Source organism: Onychostoma macrolepis, chromosome 22 (assembly GCF_012432095.1).
Source record: "Onychostoma macrolepis isolate SWU-2019 chromosome 22, ASM1243209v1, whole genome shotgun sequence".
Taxonomy (NCBI): domain Eukaryota; kingdom Metazoa; phylum Chordata; class Actinopteri; order Cypriniformes; family Cyprinidae; genus Onychostoma; species Onychostoma macrolepis.
The window spans coordinates 35,940,793-35,955,734 of record NC_081176.1 but is presented as its reverse complement, the minus strand read 5'-3'; the positions used below and the strand labels follow the sequence as shown (position 1 = coordinate 35,955,734).

At 34.6% G+C, this 14,942-nt stretch overlaps 1 pseudogene; it reads left to right on the top strand.

The window, feature by feature from the left end:
• Nucleotides 1–806: 806 nt before the first annotated feature.
• The window catches only part of LOC131531074 (GTPase IMAP family member 8-like), a 45,152-nt pseudogene continuing 31,016 nt past the window's right edge, over nt 807–14,942 (top strand).

The window sequence follows — 14,942 nt, the reverse complement described above, 5'->3', positions numbered from 1 at the left end:
GAATCTTTAAGCTTTTCAGCCAAGTGGTTCACAAAAGGGTTAATTTTTGGAGGCTTCATTTGCGCACAATACCAGCTGGTGGCCAAAGAGTGTAAAACAAGCAGATATATTACAGACAGAGGTGTAAAATCCAGGGGTCAGAAAGTAAAAGTCCTGCCATGCGTTTATTCCACCCATGAACTCAGCAGCTGATTTCACCAGAGGAGGAACCAAGTCATTCCTTTCAAGTCACAAACGAGTCTCGAATCAAATCCCAAGTCCTCAAAGAGTTAAAGTTAATGAGATAATTAAGTGTCTAATTAAATGATGATTGTGCATTAGTGATGAACACCTGCTGTTATTGAGAATCACAGAGGATCAGATGTTGATGTTTTATTGGTTAAAATGATGCCACCATCATGGAGATCAGTGTTTGCATTAGTTGGGCTCTTGACCCTTTTAATGATTTAATACTATGGCATAGTAACATAGTAATAATTTACTACTTTCTACTGTTTTATTGTTGACTTTCTGATCATTTGGAATGAGGATAAAAAAAAACAACAGCATGCAAATAAGTTCAAACATCCATTCAATATCTATTATTTTCTGAATATTATTGATGAACTAATCAAAAAGTAGGCTACTGTTCATATGTGTTTTATTACTATATAATATAGTAATAATTTAGTACTTTCTCCTGTTTCATTGTTGGTTTCCTCCTTTCTGATCATTTGGAATGAGGATAAAAAGACAAAAGGGTCCAAGAGGGTCAGATGACATAATAATATGCAAATTAGATGAGTACATTTACACCCCACATAAACCTTCGGTCATGCCCAACATTTTTCTAATTTACAGTAGATCTCTATCTTTAAGCCCTTTCAGGCCACAAGCTTTTGAAATCTTGATGTCAAAACCTAGCATTTTTTTCCAAAAATCCCTGGAGCCTAAAGGGTTAAATTGAAAAACAAATGAACGCAAACTACATGGACCTGGCTAGAGATGCTGGGAGACACTCTAGCTTCTCCAAGACTGCATGGGATGAGTGAAAATACATTTATCATGAGTATTCAGCACTATATTCACTGAATGGAGAGCTTTATAACCATATTTTATGGGATGTGAATTACACATGTGCATTTCTGTCTTACAGCACCTGACATCTATAAAATGGAACAAAATAAAGGTTTAAATGTGGTCCTTCTGGGAAAAACAGGAGCTGGGAAAAGTTCAACAGGAAACACAATCCTGGGACGAGATGCTTTCGTCTCAAAGAAAAGCTCCAGATCGGTCACTCGAGATGTTGCTGTTGAATCTGGATCAGCTGGTCACTTTCCAGTCATTGTTCATGACACACCAGGATTATTTGACACAGAGATGAGTGATGATGAGATTCAGAAGAAATATAAAGAGGTTCTTCAGAAATGTGAATCAGGTCCCTGTATGTTTCTGCTGGTGATGAAAGCTGACAGATTCACTGCAGAAGAGAGAAAAACTGTGGAGAAGATTGAGCAGCTGCTGGGAGACGAGCGCCTGAAGAAAACCTGGATTCTCTTCACCAGAGGAGACGAACTGGAGGAAGAAAACATGACTATACAAGAATTCATCAATGAAACTGAAGCACTGAAGAACCTCATTCAGAAATATGATCAGAGATACCACGTGTTCAACAACAAGGCAAAGGATCAAGCTGGACAAGTTCAAGGGCTGTTTACAAAAATATTTAAGCCACTCATGATGAGCAATTTGGGTGAGTCTTTTATACCAATATTAATTATTCTGGACACTTTTAATCCAAAATTATTTGCCATGAGTGTATTTTTTCTTTGTTATAAAGGAGAAGACCTAGAGACATTGAAGCAGAATCCACTAAAGAGAAAATACCTCAAGAGATTGAACCAGACGCTCCTGCTGACAGTCTCCCATCCAGACGGCTTGTTCTTCTGGGTAAAAGTGGAGTTGGGAAAAGTGCAGCTGGAAACACAATCCTGGGACAGAAAGAGTTTATATCTGTACAGAGAATGAGTTCAGTAACCAGTGAATGTTCAAAGGAACACGTCACTGTTTCAGGCAGATCTGTGTCTGTAGTTGATACTCCTGGACTCTTTGACACACAGATGAAACCTGAAGAAATAATGACAGAGATAGCCAGAAGTGTGTATATATCCAGTCCTGGACCTCATGCTTTCCTCATTGTGTTTCCTGTGAATATGAGATTCACTGAACACGAGCAGCAGATTCCTCAGATCATTGAGATGATGTTTGGTGAGGGAGTGTTAAAATACTCCTTCATTCTCTTCACTCATGGAGATCTGCTGGAAGATAAGTCAGTAGAGAAACTCATTGAGCAGAACAGTAGATTAAGAGATCTAGTTCAGAAGTGTGGAGGCAGATATCACGTCTACAACAATAAAGATCTGAATAACAGAGAGCAGGTGAATGATCTCCTGCAGAAGATTGACTCAATGATAGAGCAGAATGGAGGAGGACACTACAGTAATCAGATGTACGAAGATGCTCAGAGATTCAGACGAGAGGAAGAAGAGCAGAGACAGAGAGATGAAGAGCAGAGAAAACAACAAGAGCAGAAGCAAATACAAGAGGAGGTTGAGAGAGTGAAGAAAGAGACAGAGAAGAGACTCAGAGCAGAGTGTGAAGCTAAGAGATCTGAACGAGAAAGACTTGGAGCAGAGAAAAACAGACAAGATCAAGAAAAAGGAGGTTTTAAACAGTTTTTTTTCCAAATATGGAATTTACTTTGCAATTGGTATTATCCTTGGTGGTGCTGTTATTGGTGGTGGTATTGGTGTATGTGTAGCTGGTGGAATATTAACTAAAGGAGCTCTAGTTGGAGCTGGTGTTGGAGCTGGTGTTGGAGCGGGTGGAGCTCTTGTTGCCTTTCTTTATAATAAGTTTTCTTAATCAGATATATGTTTCATTAACTTGTTCAGACATGTATCTATTCTCTATGTGGTAAGCATTATAAATGATCAAATCAAAACTAAATGTAGGCTGAAGGTGATAAATTCAGATTGTCATCAGAGGCGGACAATCCAGGGGTCAGAAAGTAAAAGTCCTGCCATATTTTTGTTCCACCCATGAACTCTGCAGCTGATTTCACCAGAGGAGGAACCAAGTCATTCCTTTCAAGTCACAAGCAAGTCTCAAGTCAAATCCCAAGTCTTCAAAGAGTTAAAGTTAATGAGATAATTAAGTGTCTAATTAAATGATGATTGTGCGTTAGTGATGAACACCTACTGTTATTGAGAATTACAGAGGATCAGATGTTGATGTTTTATTGGTTAAAATGATGCCACCATCATGGAGATCAGTGTTTGCTTTATGCCGAGTTCACACTGCACGATTTTAGCCCGATTTTCACCGACAGGTTTTGATAAATCGCCGACAAATGCCCGACATCGGAGGCAAATCGGAGCTCGCTCACGCGAGTGACAATCGCAGTGTGAATTATCAAAGACGCGATCTGAGAGACATCGCCGCCGACGCCCGCGAAATATTTGACATGCTAAATATCTGGAGCTGTCGGCGATTCACAATCACGCTGTGTGCAATGAGTTCTGACTGAAAACTACATCACGATGACCTTCAGCCAATGAGAGACAAAGATACAGGGCAGAGGGAAGTTCGGTGAGGAGTTATAGACCATATCAGTATTTTAATATGTACAATATCATACAGAAACAAGCACAAACGCTGACCAGCGCAACATCAGCATAACAGTTACTGCAAATTATTATTTACCACTCTTTGCAGAACACAATCCCTGCATCTCCCTCCTGCATAATCTGTTTTTCTTTTTGTAGCTGGAAATCAGCGCACAGACAATTTGCGGGCTATATTTTTTTAATACTTCCAGTCTGGCTCGAGAACAACGGGCTGACACACGCAGGTTCTCGCGTTATTTCCTTATCACTTCTCGCGTGGGTTTTGTTGTGAAACGTAGTTTGCGGGTCAGACAGAGTTGTCGGCGATTCTTCCTATTGTGAAATCGGGCAATGTGAAAGCCCCTGTCGCCGATCCATCGTGCAATGTGAACACAGAAGCGACTGAATGCTACCCCAGATAGTCACGCAGTGTGAAAACAACAGCGATCCGACGAGTTTGAAAATCGTGCAGTGTGAACTCGGCATTAGTTGGGCTCTTGACCCTTTTAATAAAGCAAAGTAATTTGCTTTTAAGCAAGTGCAATATTGTTTCACAGCAAACATTTGTGCATTGCTGAATCAAGAACTTGATGTAGCAGATTAGCTTACGTTTTCTGCTTTTAAATCATTTGAATGAACATCATGAAAGTGTCTCACTTTGGTTTACTGCGTGATATTCAGCTATTACTGAATTTAAGGAAAAAAAAGTCCTATCAAAGAAATGCTACTGTAGTGATTACGTATTAGAAGGAAGAACTGCATCAGCTCAGGCTTTTATACATGATCACTTATCATATGATCCTCAACGGTGGTGACAAAAATAATTCATACTGCAGTGCATGATGGGAGTTTTTACTATGGTCTTACCCAGCATACATTTCAGCATGAAGAATTTTGTTGGTTGTCACCATTGTTGAGATTCATATACTGGTTCATTATGTCTGCGTGCGTCTAAATACCAGAAGAGTTCAAGTGTTTATATGCATTAAATACAGTAGATTTCAAATGAATTCATCATAACTATTAGAGCAAGTTCCTTGCATGCTGTTTCACAGGGTTGACTTCTCAAAACCTAAACATACAGAAAAAAAGAACAATCAGTACATCTGTAAAAGCATGGTTGCTCATTGTGCAGCCCTGATCTCTTTATTTTACAGCAACACATGTATTGCTGCAAAGAGAGATCTAACACAGAAGTCAAAGGCCAAGAGCCCAACTAAAGCACACACTGATCTCTGTGATGGTGGCATCATTTTAACCATTAAAACATTAATATCTGATCCTCTGTAATTCTCAATAACAGCAGGTGTTCATAACTAATGCACAATCATCATTTAATTAGACACTTAATTATCTAATTAACTTGAACTCTTTGAGGACTTGGGATTTGACTTGAGACTTGCTTGTGACTTGAAAGGAATGTCTTGGTTCCTCCTCTGGTGAAATCAGCTGCAGAGTTCATGGGTGGAACAAAAATATGGCAGGACTTTTACTTTCTGACCCCTGGATTGTCCGCCTCTGATTGTCATTAATGATTTTAGAGCACTTGCAACAAACTAGAAATTAATTTTGTATATTGTGACTTATTCCATATATGCTAAGACAAATATACCAAATGATAATAATAATAATTAAACAGAAATATATGCACAAGAAAACATGAGAACCTCTTAAAATTCAATGGGATTTAAGAAAAGAAAAAATCAGTCTGTGAAACCAGGCATTAATCTTTTATTCAGACATTTAGGCCCAGATTCACAAACAGGGATTAGTTTAAAGACTAGGCCTTAGTTAATTTAGGACGTTTAAACAGCTTTTATAAAAATGCTTATAAAAAAAAAAAAACATTACCGGGTTGCATCTTGGGACAAAACAATGGCACTGACGTGCTTTAAGATACTTCAATGCAAGTTATTTTCAGTTGAGACAGTTGCATAATTTATTATCATTAAACTGTAAAATGTACTTTAATTTCATGCCAAAGATTAATATCTGTGTTAATTTTTATTGAGTCATCTTGAATGTATTGACGAGTGTCACTAAAAATGTTATTGTATGAAAATGAATAAATAATTCAAAATATTATTATTTTTGGTCTGTGATTGGATCGTTATTACAGTGTTTATGATGTTTCTAGCATGTTATTCCATGGTCTGTCTGAATACTGGATTCTGATTGGCTGGCAGGTATGCAGTATAACCGTTTAATGCACCGGTAGTTACAAGTCAGTTTAATCACCGTTCCATATTAATGTGCTGCTTTAATTGGACACTAACCAACAAGCATCACTGCAGCACACACACACACACACACATGGAGAGAGAGAGAGAGATGCAGATTGTGCTGCACACACATAAACTTGTCAACGCTTGCGATTTTTATTACTAAAATAAAAGATAGATACTAGATCGCTACATTATATTCCCCAGCAAGGAGGTGATAAAATCGCTGTTTTTGAAGTAACGTTAATTGTTTGTAGAGAGACAGACGCAGCAAGCAGGTACACAACTGTCAACTGTCATCTCTTTCTCTCTTTCTCAATTCAATTCAATATGTGCTTTATTGGCATGACAATTATTACAATGTATTTCCAAAAATCGCACATTTTCTGGCTTTTCATGCTATAACAAATGTGCTCTACAAACACAGTTACAGCAGCCAGAAAAAGCTAAGATTAAAATTTGATGGTCAAGAGCCCAACTAAAGCAAACCCTGACTGCCACAATGGTGAGGTCAAACGAAACGTTTTCAATAAAACAAATAAACTTCAGTTAATTCTCAAATTATTTTTATAGACATAGAAATAAAGTCAGATTGTAATGTGTGAAGCTGGTAATGCTGTTTGTGGAGTTGTTTGATCAGATCTTGAGATTTATTGATGTCTTGTATTTCAGTTGAGTTCATCTAAGGCTGTGGCTGAAGTCAGTTGTAGTTCTTGTTTCTCTTTCATTCAGTGATTCTGCTTGTTAACAGCAGGTGTTATCTATAAGGAGAGTAAATATTTAACTGAACTGTATTATTTTGCACAAGAGAGATCTGTTGGTTTAATTTAGTTTTGTGGATCACCGTTGGAGAGTAGAGCCTGTGCTTCAGTCAATGATGAGCCACAAACACTGATGTTCTGCTGCTTTATTTAAAGACAGTAACTGTAGAGTTGCTGATACAGTGAGGATCTTTGTTAAGTGCTTTACCACATGCATGTGTGCTATAGCTGATGATAAACTGCAACGATTTGAGTTAAAGTCATGTTTTTAGTTACTTTACTATTACAAATTAGGTGTTTGCAGTTTTATATTAAGAAATGTTCCTTTAGTAGAATCAAATTAAATAAGTTTACCAAGTGTTTACACACCGTCATAATTTTACAGCATGCAAGAGTTTGCTGTATTTTTACAGTACAATTGTAATTATTGATTTACAGTACTCTTGCAAATTTACAGTCTTACTGGCAACCAAAATTGCCAGTAAGTTACTGTAAATTTTACAGCAATTCTACAGTGTCTTTAAATAAAGCAGCAGAACATCAGTGTTTGTGGCTCATCATTGACTGAAGCACAGGCTCTACTCTCCACCAATGGTGACCCACAAAACTAAATTAAACTAACAGATCTCTCTTGTGCAAAATAATACAGTTCAGTTAAATATTTACTCTCCTTATAGATAACACCTGCTGTTAACAAGCAGAATCACTGAATGAAAGAGAAACAAGAACTACAACTGACTTCAGCCACAGCCTTAGATGAACTCAACTGAAATACAAGACATCATTAAATCTCTCAAGATCTGATTAAACAACTCCACAAACAGCATTACCAGCTTCACACATTACAATTTGACTTTATTTCTGTCATATGTCTATAAAAATTATTTGAGAATTAACAGAAGTTTATTTGTTTTATTGAAAACGTTTATTTGACCTCACCATTGTGGCGGTCAGGGTTTGCTTTAGTTGGGCTCTTGACCATCAAATTTTAATCTTAGTTTTTCTGGCTGCTGTAACTGTGTTTGTAGAGCACATTTGTTATAACATGAAAAGCCAGGATGTGATTGATTGATAATGATGTAATCATTATCTGGTAACTGATCTCATTCAGAGGCTGATCTTTAAAGACATGGTGTGGATTTTTTTTTGTTAGTTTGGTGTTGTTTACAATTGCTATATGACCCTGAATGAGACGACAAACTGCTACTGAAAATTTTTAAAAGTCTTATGCACAAAACTTTTAGTACTACGGCAGCAATAGACACACATCAAGAATCAGTGTATGAATCTCAACAACGGTGACAATCAAAAGCTTAATGTGCAATTCATGCTGGATACCAGCACAGTACAAAACTCACCCATGAATCCCAGCATGCATTCGGCATGAATAAATTATGCCGCTGAATTGTCCACTTATTGTCTTTAATTCTTACTATGTGCTTTTATTTTTATGTGTGTTGAGTTTTAGTAGCATGTTTTGTGATGTTCAGAGTTGATCTGTTTATTTATTTTGTTGATTGTCACCGTTGTTGAGATTCATACACTGATTCTTGATGTCTGTGTGTGTCTAATTGCTGCTGTAGTACTTTTTCAGTAGCAGTTTGTCGTCTCATTCAGGTCATATAGTAATTGTAAACAACACAAAAAAAAAAGATATCCACAGATAAAATTATGATAATAACTAGATAATGATTATATCATTATCAATAGTCAATCAAAAGCACGTAATCACACATTTTCTGGCTTTTCATGCTATAACAAATGTGCTCTACAAACACAGTTACAGCAGCCAGAAAAAAACTAAGATTAAAATTTGATGGTCAAGAGCCCAACTAAAGCAAACCCTGACCGCCACAATGGTGGTTTTCAATAAAACAAATAAACTTCTGTTAATTCTCAAATAATTTTATAGACATATGACAGAAATAAAGTCAAATTGTAATGTGTGAAGCTGGTAATGCTGTTTGTGGAGTTGTTTAATCAGATCTTGAGAGATTTAATGATGTCTTGTATTTCAGTTGAGTTCATCTAAGGCTGTGGCTGAAGTCAGTTGTAGTTCTTGTTTCTCTTTCATTCAGTGATTCTGCTTGTTAACAGCAGGTGTTATCTATAAGGAGAGTAAATATTTAACTGAACTGTATTATTTTGCACAAGAGAGATCTGTTGGTTTAATTTAGTTTTGTGGGTCACCATTGTGGTGGAAGTAGAGCCTGTGCTTCAGTCAATGATGAGCCACAAACACTGATGTTCTGTTGCTTTATTTAAAGACAGTAACTGTAGAGTTGCTGATACAGTGATGATCTCTTTGTTAAGTGCTTTACCACATGCATGTGCTATAGCTGATGATAAACTGCAACAATTTGAGTTAAAGTCATGTTTTAGTAACTTTACTATTATAAATTAAGTGTTTGCAGTTTTATATTAAGAAATGTTCCTTCTTAGTAGAATCAAATGAAATAAGTTTACCAAATGTTTACACCATCACAACAATTTTACAGCATGCAAGAGTTTGCTGTATTTTTACAGTACAATTGTAATTATTGATTTACAGTACTCTTGTAAATTTACAGTCTTACTGGCAACCAAAATTGCCAGTAAGTTACTGTAAATTTTACAGCAATTTTACAGTGTAGATACATTTAAAAAGTAGAACAATCAACATTTAGAATTCATCAATTTAGAATTCAATAGTGTGTGTGTGTGTGTGTGTGTGTTTGTTGTTTGTTTGTGTGTGTGTGTGTGTGTGTTTTTGTTTATGTATGTGTTTGTGTTTGTTTGTGTGTATGTGTTTGTTTGTTTGTTTGTTTGTGTGTGTGTGTGTGTGTGTGTGTGTTTTTAGCATCACTGATTTGTTGACTCCTCCCTCTTTCTGTGACAGGTATCAATGTATCTTGCTGCAGTAAACAATCTTGTTTTTCAATAAATATTGAAGTTGTGTTTTCTTGTTTAACATTTTGAAGTCATAAAAAATATTTCAAATTTGATAAAATGTCTTTCAATGTGTTGATAGTTATGCAGCTGGTGAATGTTGTCTGTGAGTACAGTATCATGTCACTAGATTCTCTCAGTCAGTGCTGGCGATATCTGATCTCTATCATGTGGTTGCAGTCTGTATGTCATTTGTTTTTTTTTTCTCTCTCTCTCAATGATCGATAATTAATTGAAATGCTATAATTCATTCAAATACATGCAAGGTTGATAAACATAACATCAAAATAGTCTCAATTTTGTGCTGTAAAAATTTTTGTTTGTGCTGCTTCAGTTTTAAGATATTAAAATAATATTATTGGTCTTTTTCAGGTCACTCAGAAACATGCTAAATTCAAAAATATTTTTTTTTGTTTGTGCTTCATTTGTGCCTCATTTTTTTGTTTTATGCTGCTTCAGTTTTTTAGATAGGCCATTAAAATATTATTTAGTGATCATTCTGAGGTTGTAATGTTTGGTGTTATAATGATGTTATAAAACTGTTATAATTTCTGAGTAAAACAGTGAAAAATGCAGTGACTCAGTACTTCATGTGCAGTTAAAAAGAAACAAGTAACATGTTATTATAGCATATTGATGCAAACGTAACACAAATTCAATGTCACTGCCAATGTGAACTGTCATTAGAAATGGCTACAATCATTTAACATTCCTTTAAAAGTTGGTTTTATATTGCACATTCACAACATTCACACATTTCAGGTTCAATAACTTTCATTATATGTAAAGTATGTGGAGTCTGAGTCTGCATTATGATGCGGTGCAGTGAGACAGACTGGAATGTTATATCTTGTGTAGCATATTTACCTAAAGTCAGACCATTTATTTTGCCTTAGATCTTGAAATCATGTTTTTTTATTTTTTCTTTCTAGTTATATAAGTTTAAATACATATTTTGATAATTTAACATCTACTAAAATGTGATTCATTTTTTTATTTTTTCATATGCATATAGTATCGATATTCTGGACAGTGAAAATATGTGATATGAATTTTATTGTATGATGTAATACACTCATGATTGGCTAAATTTACATTTTATGTAATTCAATTGCATAACAATTTTTCCATGTTTAGATTACATAGTTTTAACAAACAAATCAATAAACTTAATGTGAGTCATATGCATCAGTCATCATGAATGAAATAAAAGTTTTAATAATAATTCACAGCAAATACTGCTGTGTTCAGTTTCCACACAGAGTGTTCAAGTAGAATTGAGCAGTGCTGGAGTTAAGGAGATAATTATGTGATGATTGATCATTAATGATGAACAGCTGCTGTTATCAAGAAGAATCACCGAAGAAGAAAACACAAGAACTACAACTGACTTCAGCCACAGCTGAAGATGAAATCAACTGAAAAAAAAGACATTAAATCTCTCAGATCTGATTAAACAGCTTCACAAACAGCATCAGATTGACTTTATTTCTGTCAGACTTCTAGAGAAGCTCTTATTGAGAATTAACAGAGGTTTAGATGCTTTATTGTTTTGTTTGAAATCACCATCAAAGAGACCAGTGTTTCTTTTGTTGGGCTCTTGACCCTTGACATTTGGTGTTAATATTACGCTGGTTGCTTTAATTATGTGATCATTTAAAACACACTTAAACCAGCGAAGCCAAGTGAAAGAGTTGTGGGTGATCTTGTCTGGTCACTGACCTCATCAAGTCAATTTCTGATTGTATGGATGTAGTACTGCTTTAGATTTTTTATATAGCTTCAGATGTAGTAGTCTTGTAAAATCAGATAATTTAAATTTACAAATCACTTTGTGCTCAAAAAGTTTCATCTGTAGCAATTGATCACAGACATCAAGAATCAGCGTATGAATCTTAACAATGGTGACAGTCAACAAATGCTTCATATTGCAATGCATGCTGGGTACCAGCATATTGAACTCTCATGTATAGCATGCATTGCAAATGAATAAACAACAAGCTGAATTGTCTGATTATTTTCTTTTATTCTTACTATTTTATTTTGTGTCCTGTTATAGTTGTGACTTTTAGTAGCTTGTTTTGTGATGTTCAGTTTTATCTGAATATTTTCTTGACTGTCACTATTGTTGAGATTCATACACTGATTCTTGATGTCTGTGGTCTTTGCATTGCTGCAGATGAAAACTTTATGTGCACATTTGTAAATATTCATATCTGATATTTAATACTGCAAAATATAAATGAAAAATCTAAAAGTATAAAATATAATCATACTTGAAATATTGACAATGTTTTACAATGCTCAGTGTTGATTTTAGACCTGATGGATTCTTGAAACTCATAGTTATTGACAATGTTAGCTTAGCTGATTGTGTTATAGCATTGTTAAAAACCATGTTTAATCTTCTCTTGCTGTTCTGTGAACATAGATTTTGTGGTTGATCAATCATGTAGAAAAAAAAAAAAACAGTATACAATAGTGTAATTTCAAAAGGTAACACTGATAGTGCATAGAATACAGTACAGCAGTTACTGAAAGTGCAAATGTTTTGACAGATGATATTTTACAATACCTATTTTCAGTCAAAATGTTCTTATCACACTTGCCATGAATCTGATTTGGCTGTACTTGCAGTCCAATTCAGCGTCAGTGGTTGATAATTCAACCAGTGTTCAGATCTCATTTGTCAGATTGGTCCTCTTTGAGCATTCTTGTCTTATTCCTCTTCCTCTGTCTATCTATAGCATTGTATCTCTTCCTCTTCCTCTGTTGATTCCTCCTCTGTTTCTTCTTCCTTTTGTTCTGTTTTTATCTTACTCTTTCTGACTCTTTCCATTGTGTGAAGACATGAACTCATGCTGCTTTTTATAGTGCTTATACACCTGATTGTTGTGTCACAATTAAGCAAACAAGTGTTTACATGATAAACTGTGTTGAACCAATTGGTTACATTAAAATTTGACAGTCAGTGCTTTGGTATTGCAAAGTGACTTCATGATAGATTTTTGTGTAAATATAGTTGTTGTGTGTTTAGTGTTTTGCAAATCACTGTGTGTGAGTTTTGCAACAAGTGTGAGTTGACAATGTGCTTATAGTTGTGCAAATATGCTGATGTTTTGCTTCTTGAGTGTAATTTTGCTAATAGTGTACTACTTTTAATTTTATTTGTAAGCAATCCAAAAAAAACATGTCTTTTGATATTTTAAACATAAAACTTTGAATACTGATATTGAAATTATAAAGTACTTTAAATGTGAAATTAAAACTGCCAGTAGGTCAGCAAGTCACTGTTAATAAGTGAGTCATTGCACTGAACCAAAATCATTTACATTTATTCATTCAGGAACAAAACAGAGCTAAATTGAAATTATATTTGTTCAAACAGAGCAAAAACACTCAATATTGTGTCTAAACTGATGTGTTAATAAATTCTTCTTTATTGAACTGCTGTATAAAATCAACATCACATTTGTAATCATGTTGCTTTTTGGTGAAAAAAAAAAAAGTCAGTCTTTCTGATATTGATTAACTATTGAAATGATAACATATATACATGTCTGTTATCTTTTGTGATCATTCTTAATCTAAATGCATTTTAAACTGAATCATGCAGTGACACACTTGTAATACTGGACTTTATTGCCTCAGCTGAACTTCAGCTAACAATGGTAGATCTCTCGTGAGTCATGGATGTTAGCAAGACAGTTAACTATATTTTTTGTTTGTCTTTGGATAATTAGCTGTAAATTGAACAGGTAGCTTAGTCTTGTTTTCACCACTCATAAAAGACAAACACAACTAAACTTCACTTATGTTCTCTGCCTGTCTGTGATGTGCATGTGTGGATCAATGTGTGTCTCTCACAAAACATGAATCAACACAGTCTCATTTTGAGATGATATTTTGATTTTTTATTTGTTTTCAAGGAAAGCTGTGCACAAACAGAAACACTTATATATATATATATACACATATATTAATTTATTTACAAAAATTTAAACTAGAAAAAAGTTTCTCAAGAAAAACAGGTGCTCAATTTTATGTCTATGTGCACTCTGCATGGAAATGCTGATGGATTATCTCATTGCCACTGTACAGCACAGTGACAAAGATGCAGTGGAGGCTTACCTCATTAAAAAACTACTCCAGTGTTAGCCAAAGACTCAAAATAAAACTAAAAATATAACAAAATAACTAAAAAATAAAATAAATAAATATATAATAAAATACCTAACTACATAATACTATTATTGTTAGAAATTGCAGCAATATAAAAATAAATATAGTACATTTATACATTTAAAATTTTAATTAAAACATAATAATATACAAATATGAAAAATGAATAAATACATTCTAAAATAATAAATAATTAATATATTGAATTGAACTGCTTGTCTGGCCAGAGGAGAACTGGTGACTGAGCCTGGTTTCTAAAAGTTTTTATCTCCATTCTGTCACAGAGGAGTTTTGGTTCCTTTGGTTCCTTGTTGATGACACTTAATTTCTAGCGATTATCGTTGATTTGATTGCACAGATACTATTTAAACTACATGAGCTGACAATGACATCTCTGAATTCAATAATGAAATGCCTTTAACTGAAAATTGAGTGTTTAATCTTACCATCATACATTACTAAAATGTCTAAATGAGTGGAAATCATGCAGTGCATTTTGTGTGTACTAATTTTGACATTTGACAAGAGTCTACCAGTGAATTTGTACTTATTTAAGCAATGTTATATGCAGTGATCTGTGTCACTACAAGTAGTGAGCTACTAGTTTTATTTCTGTAGCATGGCGGTAGCGTCACTGCTTTCTGATCAAAATAGCTTTAGTTGCTCATCAAGTATCACAAAAAGCTAACGTTACATTTTCCAAAAAGCCTTCTGAAACTCAAGCTCAATCAAATATAACTGCTACAGATGATCACTGATCCTGGATCAGTAGTGAAAGACACTAAAGCTCATAAGATTGGCTCCTCAAACTCAGTCAAACCTGTTATTCTGTTGTGAATGAAGTCTTGCTTGTTTGCAGTCTGAAGGTAAATGAACTGTTGATTGAATAAGTACAGCGGTTTCTTTACTCAAAAACACTTTATAAGGCTAATGGTTTTGTTTGTTGTTTTGTTTTGAGGACAAAGAGTTTCTCTAGCATTTTTGTCAAGTCACAGCCAAATAGCTGTAACACTGATCTTTCATAATGACTTTGGCCAAATAGCTGAAAAAAAACTGAACACCCACATAATGACAAAACTGGAGAAAACACACAAGTCAGAAAAAATAAAAAAACAGCTGTCAGCTTTGTATTTGAACTTGATTTTGGTGAAATGTTAGACATATATCATATATTATATCTAATGACACATGCAGCGATGCAA